We start from the raw sequence: 14,419 nt of genomic DNA, 5'->3' as shown, positions 1-14,419 counted from the left end.
ATCACACACAATCTTGACTATTAGTGTGGAAATATATATAGTGACTAGTCAGTATAATACTAATTATAACAGCACATTAATTTAAGTGGCTAGTAGTAAGGGCGTGGCACAAAGTACTGTAACACGATGGGATTTAAACAGTTCATAATCCGGGTCACATAACAACAGGTCGTTACACAAACAAAAGTCAATACACTAGTAAACAAGACATAAACCAAGCACAGGACTTACAGCACTGGAGCCTCAGCCGATCAGGCCTAGCTGCTCCAGTAGGTGACCCATGGTGGCAGTGTCCACAGGGGCTTCAGGTATCAGGCTGCCAGCATCAATGGGGGTAAAACCCGTTCTAGAAAGATTTTGTAACTGAATGAGTGGGCGGCTATGAGTGTGATTCTCCCCTGACCCAGTGTCGTTTGCCTGTACAGTTACCCTGACCGTCCAGGCCCCGGCTCGGCGCAGAATGCCTTCCAAGAGGGAGATAACAGCTTGTGTTGTGTCCCCCTCTGCTGACAAAGGATAGTACATTTTGATTGGACAGGACTGTTATTCAAAAGCAATTCCTCTCTCTCACTCTCTCTCACTCTCAAATGTAATGGTTGCTTTATTGGCATGACTAACAGGGGCAGTGTTTTACACGGAACATACAATACAAATTTCCCTCTCCGGCATCCTCAGCCGGCATCGAAGGTGTCACAAACCTCCAGAGACGGGAAAATAAACAGAGGGCCAGTCCGGGTGCACAGGTATAGTTTCAATAGCCTTTACACTTGTGTTTATATTCCAACTAGATAGGGTTTGGCTAATTTCTGAAAAGTTCACAATTATATTATTGCTCTTTGCTATTTAGAGGGGGAGCAGTTTCAACTCCCTCCGTCTATATTTTCATAAAACCATATTTCATTATTTTCATCATATACCGGTCTTAAATCTGGACAATTATTGTGAGGGAGTGTGGGGGGTTGTTTAACCTTGAATGTCTTTTTCAAACTATTTATCTTCAGTGCTGGAGGCTCTCGCCCAAGTTAATTCTGTGAACTTTTCTACAGCCTTTTCCTCCAGGTATGGGACACTTGGAGGTTCGGCCTGTAAAATAGCACTTTTATTGCTCTCCTTATTGTCACTTTTGGCTAAGATTATACTGGCAACATTGGTAGGAATAATGGGACATAGATGTTTAGTGGTCTTTTTCTCTCTGGGTACTATTGTATGTTCTGTACTCTACTGGACTGTGCCAGTGCAGTTAGTTGAGATGGTTCAGATGGGGTGATGTTCCTCTGTTCTTTCATCTTGGCCAGCGCTTGGTCTAATATTCCCTTCAACTGCGGAACTTCAGCTGGCCTTCCGGGATCTTTCCAACTGCTGATGGAGTGGGCACTGGCTCTCCTTGGTGAAACAGTCTTAGTTGCAATGTTTACTACTTCTTCCCCCATTTTTGGGGGGTTGCTCTCTTCTCTGTTGGTAGGTGGCAGATCAGTTGTAGTCATCTTTATAGGGATCTGATTAGATAGATTTTGACACTGTAACCTTCCTCCTCACCTGTGATATGGGGGGAGGGGGTGGGGGCGGCAATCTCAGCTCTTACTAATGGGGGAGAATAAATAAATAAACCATTTAGGCACGTAGGAGAGGAAAAACAAAAAACTCCTATGGATGGCATGTAGGACAAAATAAATCTCTGGGGGATCCACGGCTTAGGGCCTAGGCCTAATGGTTGCCTCCCCTCCAGGCAGTATAGTTGTTACAGCAGCAAGGAGCAAGGAGAAAGTTCTTGATCGGTGCTGCTGGCTGTGGTCTTCCCTCTGAAGGAGTCCTCTCACCGGCCTTCGAGGGTGGGTGGGGGTGTGGTGGACCATCAACTGCCTTTGGGTGGTAATGGCTCGTCAGACCTTGGGTGTGCATGCCCCGTTGGCCCTTCGTGATGGGGTGCCCCAGAGGAGGGTTGTGCCTCGTCAGACTTCCATGGTGGGAGACGAGGTGCTTTGTCGGACCATCAAAGGGGATGTTGCTGGAAGACAAAAAGACAGTTGTGAACATATACTGGTCATGCAATGGAAGGAAAACAGAAAAACAGAGACTGAACAGATGAGTCTTCAGCCGTGATTTAAAGGCTAAGACAGAGCATCTCTTACATTGGCTGGAACATCGTTCCACAGTTTTGGGGCCTTATAACTGAATGCTCTACCACCTGCGGTTTTCTTGTGTATTTTAGGGACCACTAAGTAACCGGCTTCCTGGGATCTCAATGGCCGACCTGGAGTGTATTCGATAAGGAGATCTTTTAAGTAAGGAGGTGCCAGTCCCTTTAGTGCTTTAAATGTTAGTGAGAGAACTTTAAAGTCTATCCTGTAGCGCATGGGCAGCCAGTGAAGAGAAACCAGTAATGGACTGATGTGGTCATGTTTTTTTGTATTATTTAGAATTCTTGAAGCAGCATTTTGGACTAACTGAAGTTCTGTTCTCTGTTAGCTCTGTTAGTGCTGCGTGACAGAATGGCATTACAGTAATCCAATCTAGATGTAACAAATGCGTGTATCAATTTCTCAGTGTCCTGTAACGAGAGGAATTGTCTTAGTCTAGCAATGTTTCTAAGCTGGAGGGAGGAAGATCTCGACACATTCTGAATGTGTAATTCAAATGATAGATTATGATCACAGATGACACCCAGGTTTCGTGCCATCTCCTTACGGTAGAAATTAAAGTTAAAATTTCTCAATTTTGTCAGCGGTCCTCTCGCTGAGACCCAGTGCCTGTAGTCCAAGGATCTGGATCCAGGGTGTGCTGCCTCTCCAGTAGCCTGCTCGCCGACCAAGGTCCTCCTTGGGCTCCAACCAGTCCCAGCAAGTGTCCGTCCTCGGCGGCTCCTTTCAGATGGTTCTGCTACAGCTGGGCCTCCCTCGTACTGGAACTGGAACTCCACTGGATCAAGAACATCTCCAGCTTCACAGTCTGCCTGCACAGCACTGTGCCGAGCACTCACTGTGGGTCCCTAAGGCTGGGGGAGGCAGCTGCATATTTTGCCACTAATGGGGCTGTGTGTTTTTCTCCCAGGGCAAGTTTTTGTTTCTCTGTGTGGGTGAGTTTTGGGTAATTGGGGAAAGAATGGGTGATTCTTTGGATAAACGTCTCCCTCATTGATGCATCTTTGTAGCAGTGCAGGAGAAAGTGCTTCTATGTCTGCACCTGTCCTGTCACACAGTGACCACAGTGCCGGTCCTCTCTGGCCTGCCAGGTCTGTCTGTGTCGGCCTGTTTTTATGGCCAGGCTGTGGTCACTGAGCTTGTACTTGGTCAGGAAATGTCTGTGCTTTGTATCTCTGACAGTGAAGAGATAATCGGCCAGGGTGTCATTTCCATTTAGGGCCCGATAGCAGTCAAGTTTACTTTACAAGCTTTAGTTTAGTTATTCCAGAACTCCAGATAAGAGTTTTCTATGTGTGTCACAGTGTGGTCAGCTCTGATTTGGCTCTGTGTGTCACAGTGTGGTCAGCTCTGATTTGGCTCTGTGTGTCACAGTGTGGTCAGCTCTGATTGGCTCTGTGTGTCACAGTGTGGTCAGCTCTGATTGGTTTTGTGTGAGCAGTGTGGGTCAGTATTAGCTGAGGTTAGTGATGGCAGCTTCAGCACCAGCTGCCTGATTGGACTCTTTTGCGCTCTGAGCTCTTGGGATCGGAGAGCCTTGTGATGGAGTGAATCTGGATTGTTTATTTTTTAGATGGGACCAGAATTTCAATGCTATTGTCTGGGGTTTTAAAAAGCAGTGGGTAATGGCTTTATCCAGCCCTTCATCCAGTGTATGGTGTTTTGCATTGTACTTGTAATATATTTCTGCAGAATTCAATGTGTAGAGTTTCTGCCGGTTGTTTTTCCCATTTGGTGTAATGCTGTTCACTGACGGGACCCCATATCTCACTTCCATATAACATGATGGGTTGGATTACACTGTCAGATACTTGAAGCCAAATTCTAATGGGGATATACATCTTCTACAGCCTTCTTAAATGGCATACAAAGCTCTGCAGGATTTTTCTCTGTGCATTCACTGCCAGGTGAAAGCTCCCTGATTAACTGATAGTCATGCCCAGGTATGGGTAATGTGCGACGTAACAATATGTATAGCTCAATAACCACTCCATTTAAAGTAGCCTCTTCCTCATTCAACATAATGCTGACATTAAACTACTTTCACTATTTTGCAGCAGTCATTTTAAAAGCCCAAATATAAGTTTATAAAATGTGAGGTCCAACATGTTACTCTCTTCTGGCCTTTTCTTGTTCAATAGGTTTTGTGTTGACCATTTACAAAGGTGGAAAACACAAGTGTGACTGTTCAACTGTAAATTGTGTGTACTTAATTGGATAATTAATTAGATGATTAGATTTTAATCAAGTTATTTCACTAGGCTTTGTTTAATGCAGCTCATAAGTGATGAGCAGTGATGAGCCTACAGCCCGGGACACCAGAGCGGCACAGCAGAGGTGTATATATAGTTTTTATAATATCAAACAAAGACCAAGGACAGCAGGGTGGGTCTGTATGTGTCAGATGTAGAACCATAATGTTGATATACCTAATGTCAGGAACTAGGGGATGGTTAGGATGCATCGTTTGAACATAATATTGAATGTAATCAAAGCCTTTTCAAGGAATTTAATATAGTTCATAATTTAAAAGGGAAAGATGGTGAGGCAGAAACAGCCAACCCGAAGATGACTGAAGTGGGATGTGGTTAGTGGTGGTGGGGGAGAGCAGAGGAAAGAAGGGAGAGTCATTGAGGGAATGACTGCACTTCCCCTGTTCGCCACTTGAGGTCATCCTCATCACCTGAATACTCGACAGTCTCCCTCTGTCAATAAGCAATTATTCATTTAACATTCCTACACACCATGTGCACTTGTCCTACTAACCCTCTGCTCTCATTGGTTCTAACTGTCCCTACCAGCTCCACTGACTCCACTCTGCCCTGCACTTCAACCCCTGTTTGTGCTTCAGTCACTGTGAAGTCCTGTCTTCTTTACAGAGCCACTAATGAGCAGTCTGTGTTTGTCACCTGTCTAATAGTGTGCCTGATCTATTGTTTTCTCCTTATCACCTCCCCTTTGGATCTCTTGGTTTTGCATGTCTGCCCAATGGATGTTCCTCTGGCATGTTCTTTACGACACCTTCTAGATCTCCCCCTTGTACTTTTGTCTTATTCTTTTGGTTGAGTACGCACTTGAATCCACCTGTGTTAGTCTCTGATATGTTACACAAGAGAAGATGTTGTGCTACAGCAGCTAGCACTGACCCACCCACTTACATCAACTTCACTGGCCCTTCACCTCTTGCCCCCCATGGTATATAGCCATAATAAATGCATTTAACATTAAGATTGCAGGCTACAAGGGCATGTGTAAACCCTTGGCTCTATCTGAATCCAGGCCTGATATTGAGGCCTTACAGAAGCTTCAGCAGACAGCCCATACGCCCCACAGACTGACACTTTGATACTTGCCCTGAGTGACATTTTTCCTCACAATACCACTGTTTGATTAATCTTTTGTTAATAAATATTGCATATTCCATTTTACATTGTTTTACATGGTTTGATTTGCCTTCTATTGGGTGCCAAAGTAATCACAGCTATGCAGATAGCGTGCCACTGCTGAAACCATCAGTTAAGCTTAAGTATGTTTTCAACTGTCGGTGGATATGGTTGATTATGCTTTCGCACATTTTGTAAAAAAATGAAAGGCACTGGAATAAGGCAATAGACAGTTTAGCACAGTTTTCAGTCCTTCTTCATTCGCTTTTATGGGTGTATTTATTAATTCAAGGAGAGTCAGAAGTCAAAACTGTACAGTCTGTAATTAGAAGTAAAACAAATAAACAATTAGACAAACAAACAAACTACAACCAGCCTAAATCTACTGTAGCATTTCAGGCTTTTCACTACTGGATTCACCACTGACAAACACAATGAGTAATAAGAGGGAGTTGGTGTTCCTGCAACACATTTATTTCTCTGACAGCTTTTTAAGGAGCAGCACTGTTCTCACTCTTTCTCTTTAAACTGTTTCTCCCCGGCAGGAACTCAGGCACCCCAATTTATCTCATTGCTCCCCATGACTGGCTCCCGCAATCACAGCGCCCCTCTGTTCCTACAATAATTCCCCTAAATTATCAGATCTCCAAACTAACTGCACCATCCAAAACACCTCTGCACTGTAATAAGTTGGTTTTATATATGTATTAAAGTTGAGTTAATAGTAGTAGTAGTAGTAGTAGTAGTTGTCTGGGATCAAAAGGTACTAATACTGTTACCTCAACTTTGAAACTCTTACTGATTGCCTTGTTTATAATGAGTTGTTCACTTCCTTCCAAGCTGTTTGCAAGATACTGTATTTCCATTTCACCTCTCTGACAGGATACTGGAGAAATCGTCCCAACTATCGTGAAACGAAACCTATGCCTGTGCTGAGTTCTGATTGGAGGATGGGACCTTTAAATGACTAATACACACTGAGATGTATGAGAGAGAATCCAGCTCTGCTACAAGCTGTAAGTACCAATGGTTTATATATGGTTTATATACATATATGCACACATACATACATACATACATATGTCTATATACAGCTCTAGATTCAGAAATCAATGTTAAGTGGTATCTTAATTTATATATATATATATGTGTGTGTGTGTGTATGTATGTATGTATGTATGTAACTGTTAACTTTGTAACTCATTCCGTTTCCCTTTTTTTAATTAAAAATGTATCTATTTTCTTCTTTGCTTTAAGGATTAACGACATGATTGATTCAAGTACACTGTGTCACTATAGTCTGCTGTTTGATATCATAGTAGGAGGAAATCATTTTTAATACTGATTGACTTAGTTCGTTAAATTCAAAATATTGTGCATACAAATAACTTATTTAAGCGGACTCTCGGGATTGTTGCCTTTCCTTCTCATGGTTTGATTTCTCAGTATAGCATGAAATAGCAGGGAAACGCACATGCTGGTACAGAGAAAGTGAAGCAATGTGGGAAACTCCCATATAGGCACAGCTGGCCTGGTTTGCATTATAGTTACTTACAGTTGCGGGCTGCCTAAGTCATGGAGCCGATAGTCACTTAAAACAATTGTACCTTTTCCAGCTGAGTTCTGTCCCTTTTTTATGTTCTATTGATGTTGTTAATTTAAAGTATTTTTATGTGAGAGTACTCATCTTCATTTCCTAACCAACTCACTATACACAGCTGAAAATATGAATAGATAAATGAGTAAGTTCATATCTTTTTTCTTTCCCATGTGCTTTTTAAGCGCGTCCACGTCTTTGAGTTGCGCAACACTCACTGCGAGCGATTACAGGTCGCGATCGTGTAGCGCAGATTTCCGCAGCTCTGCGCAGCTCTGCGCTGATCAACCAATGGGATCGGCGGGATTCTGCAGATGTGCGCAACTTTGCGCGCACTCTCACTTGCACTGTCCAGGGAGTGGCCTCTGTACACGGGCTCATCCATTTCATCCCTTATTCAATGTACTGATGACACAACTTTGCACTGCACAGGCCCTGTAGAGGGATCAGGCCGTTTTAACATATCATAGTCGAATTAGTGACATCAAAAATGCAATTCTTGATATAGGAAAAGTCGCGTTTTATTTCAACAATTCTAGTTCTGATATGAAAAATGTAATTGTTGACATGGGACTAGTAAATGTTACGGCTTGCCACAGAGGAACAACTTAAATAGAAACGCGCATATTATATTCATATATATATATATATATATATTATATGATTATATTTAAAATCAATCCGGCTGTCTGCGGCCCCTGAGGAAAAAATCATGTCTGCACATACACTTAACACTAGAAGCGCCGAGCTTATGTAATAAACATCTCTACTGCGTTTTAACTGCATAAGCACGAAAATAAATAATTTACCTAGAATATAATATATATATATATATATATATATAACGCATAATCCTGCCGGCCCTTACAATAGAGCCAGTGTGGCGCTGCAGTGGCGATCTCTACCTGTCACCGTCGTTCATGTGCGTGAAAAACACACGCATTACAGCATTACAACTGATTGAGCTGATACAGCGATGACCCGCAAATACACATGGACTGGAAACGGAGACTGGGGAGAGCTGGTTTTGGACATGCCGTGTATGTGAACAGGGCCGATTCAGGGCATCAGTGACACTGGCAATGACGGATCAGTCGTGGGTCTGTGCCAGTGCTGTGGAAACACTGCGAGTGAAACGCAGGTCCGAATGGCACCGAGCGCTTTTACTGCACTGATCAATACGCGATGCTACTGCAGCACAGAGAGCAATAGCGCAGCGCATCCAGCACAATAACGATTCAGGACATGATCAGCGCAGCAGCATTTATTGTGTCGCTTTAGTGTACAGTTATGTTTTGATAAATGCAAAAGTTATTTCTGAACTATAAAATACTGCTTTTGAGCATTATTGCAATATTGACGTTTACACTTGTTTCATTATCTTATTGTATTGTGTGCCATTTTTGAGCTTTTTGCTTATTGTGGGCTATAGAGTTATTTCTATTTTGACTGCAATGTGTGCGTTTAGAAATAAAAGTGATTTGTTCTTGCAGTAGAATGTAAGTTTCATCTGTATTAATGTTTAGATACGGTGTATTAATTAAGGTTGTGGCCCGTGAATACATTTGTGAACACTCGAATGGCCCTTGATAGGAAAACGGTTCCCCACCCCTGCATTAAACACTGGTCAGAGACCGCCACGAAATGAAGGAGGTTATTGATATGTTTGATCACTACTGTGTGACTGTATCAGGATCTCAGCAGAAACGTACCTCTTAACTAACGTTGATATTCATTTGTAGACAGTCCTGGAAAACATGCATTGACAGAACCAAACTCATGTCACTTTCCTTTCTCTTTCATTGCAGGTGATGGATGAAAATGCTACTTTTCCCACAAACCAAATTTTATTTGAAGATATATATATACATATATGTGTAATGAAAACTTACAAAATGAGAATAGTAACTTTGGATCAATGAGTATATGTATCCCTCCTCCTGATCCTGAAAATTATGAAAATGATTATGATCTAGAATGTTATAATAAAAACAAATCCCAAAAAGAGAGTTATAGAAAGGTTTTGCATTTTACCAAAAAGATTGAACATTGTAAGATATTTGATTTAATTCCTATTCTTAGTTTATGCAAAAAATCTCATAATGTCCAATATGATAATATGGATACTATTTATATATTCCTGAAAAAACAAATAGATTTTGATTCAATGTATTCCAATCTCTGGTTCCGTGCACCTAAACTTATTCTCCCTCAGGTTGGAATCATAAAAGTAGGAAATAATTGGTCAAACTGTTTTCACTGGAAACAAGGGCTGGTTATAACTACTTTTCACACAGTTGAGGAAATCTCCTCTTCATTTTTTGAAAAAATTGTTATATCGTTCCCAACATCTGATGGTTCTACAAAGGACTATAATATAGATCCACAATACATCAACTATTCCAAAGAAAAAGATTTTATTGTATTGAAACTGAGAGGAGATATTTCAGCTCTAGGCCGTGCGCTGTGTGAGAGAATTATTGGTCGCCCAGAAAAATATGCTTTTAGAGTGTCTTATAAAACCAAGGAACTACAAGAAACACCTGACATAACATCCTGTCATGTAGTTCCACTACGTGCCTCTAAGTCAGACACCCCAGAACATCGAAAACTTGCAGATCAAATTAGAAACACGATTTGTTTTACTACCAACACTGGGATTCCTGGTAATTCTGGTTCTCCAGTTCTAAATGAGTTTAGCCAGGTCATAGGGATATACCAAGGCATTTCCAATGGGGGCGACAGTCGGTGTATTCTACTGTCTGACGTCGAAGCAGAGATTGCAAGAATAGAAAAAACAAAACAAAAAAGAAATGGTTGAAACCATTGGAAATAAAACTGGATTTTTTGTAATCTCTTTTAAAATAATATTTTTATAATTTAATTGAATGTATTAAATGAATATAATTAAAATGTATTACAATAAATAAATACATTAAATTAAACAAAAAAATAAAATAAACAAAACAAAAAATACAATAAAATAAATAAATTAAAGAAATACATAAAAATGGGTAGCCATTTCTGTCTACCATAGTTTGTGGTAGAGCTGGATGTCTATCTCCGGGAGGCAGTCTTGTCCACATCCCTGCCAGGGCCACTGAGGGAGATCCTCACCCAACACCCAGGGGTGAGTTCACTGGGGAGACTGGGGGGCTTTCAAATGTCCTATTGTACTGAAAGAGTAAAAACAGGCTATGAAGCTTGTCTTTCAACAATACTGAAGAGCCGTTATTAATGTTTTATATCAACTGTATTATGTTTTATATTTATAATAATATGCAGACCAAGCAAAGTAAATGTATTATGGTAGCATCAACCATTTTGCAAGTTGTTCAGGGCATACCCTCTAGACATTCCTGTCAATAATAGGCAGGATCAAACTGCCAAGAGAGAGAGGGCCCACAGCTGTTTGTTAAAAGTCTGTTTGTGGACAATCTTTTCTCCAGATAGGCAGGAACTGTTTTTGTTAATGAGCGATTGACAGTTGTTAAATGACGACCGTGGGATCGGACCTTTCCTAGTACATCAAAGGAAGACATCTGTTCTTTGGATCCCACACCTCTTCCGAGGAAGTCTTCCATGAGCATTACAAGGGTCAGAAATCTGACCTCAAGATAACACGCTGGCAAACCCCAAGTGACAGACCCCGGCCACAGACCCACATGCCCTGCAACGTATATAAGGCTGTCCACTTTTGCTGTTCAATAAGTCCCTGCTGAGGTAGAGTGCTTCCATGTCGGGCCCCTTCCAGGCCTGGCATGTTAAATAAATACATTTAACATTTATGCATCCAGACTGGGTTCTTCACTATATTCTCAGATTCCCTGCTGTACTGTACTGTACTGTGCTTCACAGTTTGATCTGGCCATGAATGGTTGGTGCAATACAGTAGGGGTGGCAGCCTTTGCTATTTCCATTCCAGTAAGCAGTCTAATGCCCACCTCTCATTCCTAACCTGTCTCAAATCTACAGACATCACTAGACCTTCTCTGATGTCTCCACACCTGGACTTGTGATCACCTGAGGAACTGGGGCCCGTCAACCACAATGTGAAAGACAAGAGCAGGAGAGAGAGAGAGAGAGGAGATGGAGCAGGTCACCAACTATGAAGGTAACGGCACACCGTGACATCCCTGCAAGGCGCTATATTATTACAAGAGGAGTTCACACATTAGGATCACTAGCTCTGTATTCTGTCTCGCCCTACTGCTGGATTTCAGTGACAACGCCCCAGTGCAGGATCAGTAACTAGGATCTTAATTTCCCCATTGGCCACACTTCCATACTCCAGTCACTGGAGTCGGGGTGGCAGGGATGCAGGGTTGTCTGTGTGGGAGTTACACAGGCTCAGTGTCACTCAGGTAAAGTGATAGCTACACACAGAGGGGTGACTCGGTGTATCCTGTCTTGTTTTGCCCCACAGGCCCCAGCTTCCCAAGAGCATGCCCAGTGTGAGAGAAACATCAGCGTCGAACACCAGGGCCAACCCACTACAGTCCCGGGACCTGGACAAGACTGCTCCCCTTTTTATTTTATTTATTTTTTTAATGAAAAATCCCATTAATTTGTGTTGAAATATCCCAATTAAATACATAAAATAATCCCCCTTATTTTAAACAATGGTCTTGTTTCATTCTTATTTGGAAATGCAAAGCTGCCATCACATTTAGGGATGTAACATCTTTGACAATTGTTATATTTAATATACCCGGTTCCGAGACAAGGCTACCCTGCACACAGTCCAGTAAGGTCATGTTTACTGACTACAAAAGCAATAATACACACAATCCTGACTATTAGTGTGGCTATATACACTCACCTAAAGGATTATTAGGAACACCTGTTCAATTTCTCATTAATGCAATTATCTAACCAACCAATCACATGGCAGTTGCTTCAATGCATTTAGGGGTGTGGTCCTGGTCAAGACAATCTCCTGAACTCCAAACTGAATGTCTGAATGGGAAAGAAAGGTGATTTAAGCAATTTTGAGCGTGGCATGGTTGTTGGTGCCAGACGGGCCGGTCTGAGTATTTCACAATCTGCTCAGTTACTGGGATTTTCACGCACAACCATTTCTAGGGTTTACAAAGAATGGTGTGAAAAGGGAAAAACATCCAGTATGCGGCAGTCCTGTGGGCGAAAATGCCTTGTTGATGCTAGAGGTCAGAGGAGAATGGGCCGACTGATTCAAGCTGATAGAAGAGCAACTTCGTTACAACCGAGGTATGCAGCAAAGCATTTGTGAAGCCACAACACGTACAACCTTGAGGCGGATGGGCTACAACAGCAGAAGAGCCCACCGGGTACCACTCATCTCCACTACAAATAGGAAAAAGAGGCTACAATTTGCACAAGCTCACCAAAATTGGACAGTTGAAGACTGGAAAAATGTTGCCTGTTCTGATGAGTCTCGATTTCTGTTGAGACATTCAGATGGTAGAGTCAGAATTTGGCGTAAACAGAATGAGAACATGGATCCATCATGCCTTGTTACCACTGTGCAGGCTGGTGGTGGTGGTGTAATGGTGTGGGGGATGTTTTCTTGGCACACTTTAGGCCCCTTAGTGCCAATTGGGCATCGTTTAAATGCCACGGCCTACCTGAGCATTGTTTCTGACCATGTCCATCCCTTTATGACCGCCATGTACCCATCCTCTGATGGCTACTTCCAGCAGGATAACATAGCACCATGTCACAAAGGTCGAATCATTTCAAATTGGTTTCTTGAACATGACAATGAGTTCACTGTACTAAACTGGCCCCCACAGTCACCAGATCTCAACCCAATAGAGCATCTTTGGGATGTGGTGGAACGGGAGCTTCGTGCCCTGGATGTGCATCCCACAAATCTCCATCAACTGCAAGATGCTATCCTATCAATATGGGCCAACATTTCTAAAGAATGCTTTCAGCACCTTGTTGAATCAATGCCACGTAGAATTAAGGCAGTTCTGAAGGCGAAAGGGGGTCAAACACAGTATTAGTATGGTGTTCCTAATAATCCTTTAGGTGAGTGTATAATATAGCCATATATATAAAAAGGATGACAAAAAATAACCACTGGTAATTAGTGAAGGTACTGCAATTTGGCACTAAGATGTCCATTATTCAAACCCAACACTTCTCTCTCTCTCTCTCTCTCTCTCTCAAGTCCTGTCTTCTTTACAGAGCCACTAATTAGCAGTCTGTGTTTGTCACCTGTCTATTAGTGTTCTTAATGTCTTGCTGTCTCCTTACAACCTCCTCTTTGGATCTCTTTGTTTTGCTGGTCTGCCCAATTGATCTACCTCTGTCCGGTTATTCACTGCACCTCATGGATCTCCCCTTTGTACTTCTGCCTTATTTGCTCTTCCTTTGGTTGAGCATGCACTTGAATCCACCTCTGTCAGTCACTCATGCAATACACAAGAGAAGATGTTGTGCTACAGCAGCTAGCACTGACCCACCCACTTACATCAACTTCACTGGCCCTTCACCTCTTGCCCCCCATGGTATATAGCCATAATAAATGCATTTAACATTAAGATTGCAGGCTACAAGGGCATGTTTTCAGGGGTCCAGGGGCACATGTAACCACCCCAATATCAGGCCTGGATTCAGATAAAGCCAGGGGTTAACAGAATCTTCAGCAGACAGTCCATTTGCCCCTAAATCCGACACATAGACACTCTTGCCCTGATTGACATTTTTCCTCACTATGGCATTGAATGTTTGGTTAATCTTTTGTGAATAGATTTCAATGTAAGTGATACTATGGTTATGATCACATATTCTAGTTGACATTGTTGGCATTACCTCCTATTGGGTGCCAAAGTAACCACAGCTCCCCATCTTTTTTAGCTGATGTAATGATACAGGCCATCTGTAAGCTTAAAGGTGCTGTCAGCTGTCGGGGGATGTGATTCATTATGCTGTGGGACATTTAAAAAAAATATATATAGACAAAAGGCAATCAACATTAGCACTGTTTTCAGTCCTTCTTTATTAGCTTCATGGGCTTATTTCTTCATTCAAGGAGAGTCAGAAGTCAAGACTGTACAGTCTGTAATGGGATGTCACATCTCTCTATAATGATCTCAAAGTTCTGCCTTCTTCCCCAGTGACATAGTGACCTGGCTCTGCAATAGAGGTTTCAAATAGGTTTGAATTGCTAGATTTGATCTCACATTACCAGACTGGTTTTCAAAAGGGGTCTGAGTAGAATGTGATTTTTAAAACCTATAGACCGTTTTGAAAGCTGTACAACGTTCATTAGTAAGTGACCATAATTAGGTTTTCAAACAAATAGTGTGTAA

General features: G+C 42.0%; 1 long non-coding RNA gene across 1 annotated transcript; it reads left to right on the top strand.

The window, feature by feature from the left end:
• The first annotated feature begins 6,478 nt into the window (after positions 1-6,478).
• Positions 6,479-11,731, top strand: LOC136716025 (uncharacterized). The gene is made up of 4 exons (XR_010805108.1): positions 6,479-6,537; positions 8,927-10,248; positions 11,094-11,232; positions 11,545-11,731. It is a non-coding gene; the product is annotated as an uncharacterized LOC136716025 (long non-coding RNA).
• Positions 11,732-14,419: the final 2,688 nt, after the last annotated feature.

This window comes from Amia ocellicauda, chromosome 20, assembly GCF_036373705.1.
Source record: "Amia ocellicauda isolate fAmiCal2 chromosome 20, fAmiCal2.hap1, whole genome shotgun sequence".
Taxonomy (NCBI): domain Eukaryota; kingdom Metazoa; phylum Chordata; class Actinopteri; order Amiiformes; family Amiidae; genus Amia; species Amia ocellicauda.
Note: the sequence above shows the minus strand (reverse complement) of the source record. Positions and strands in the feature narration are given on the sequence as shown.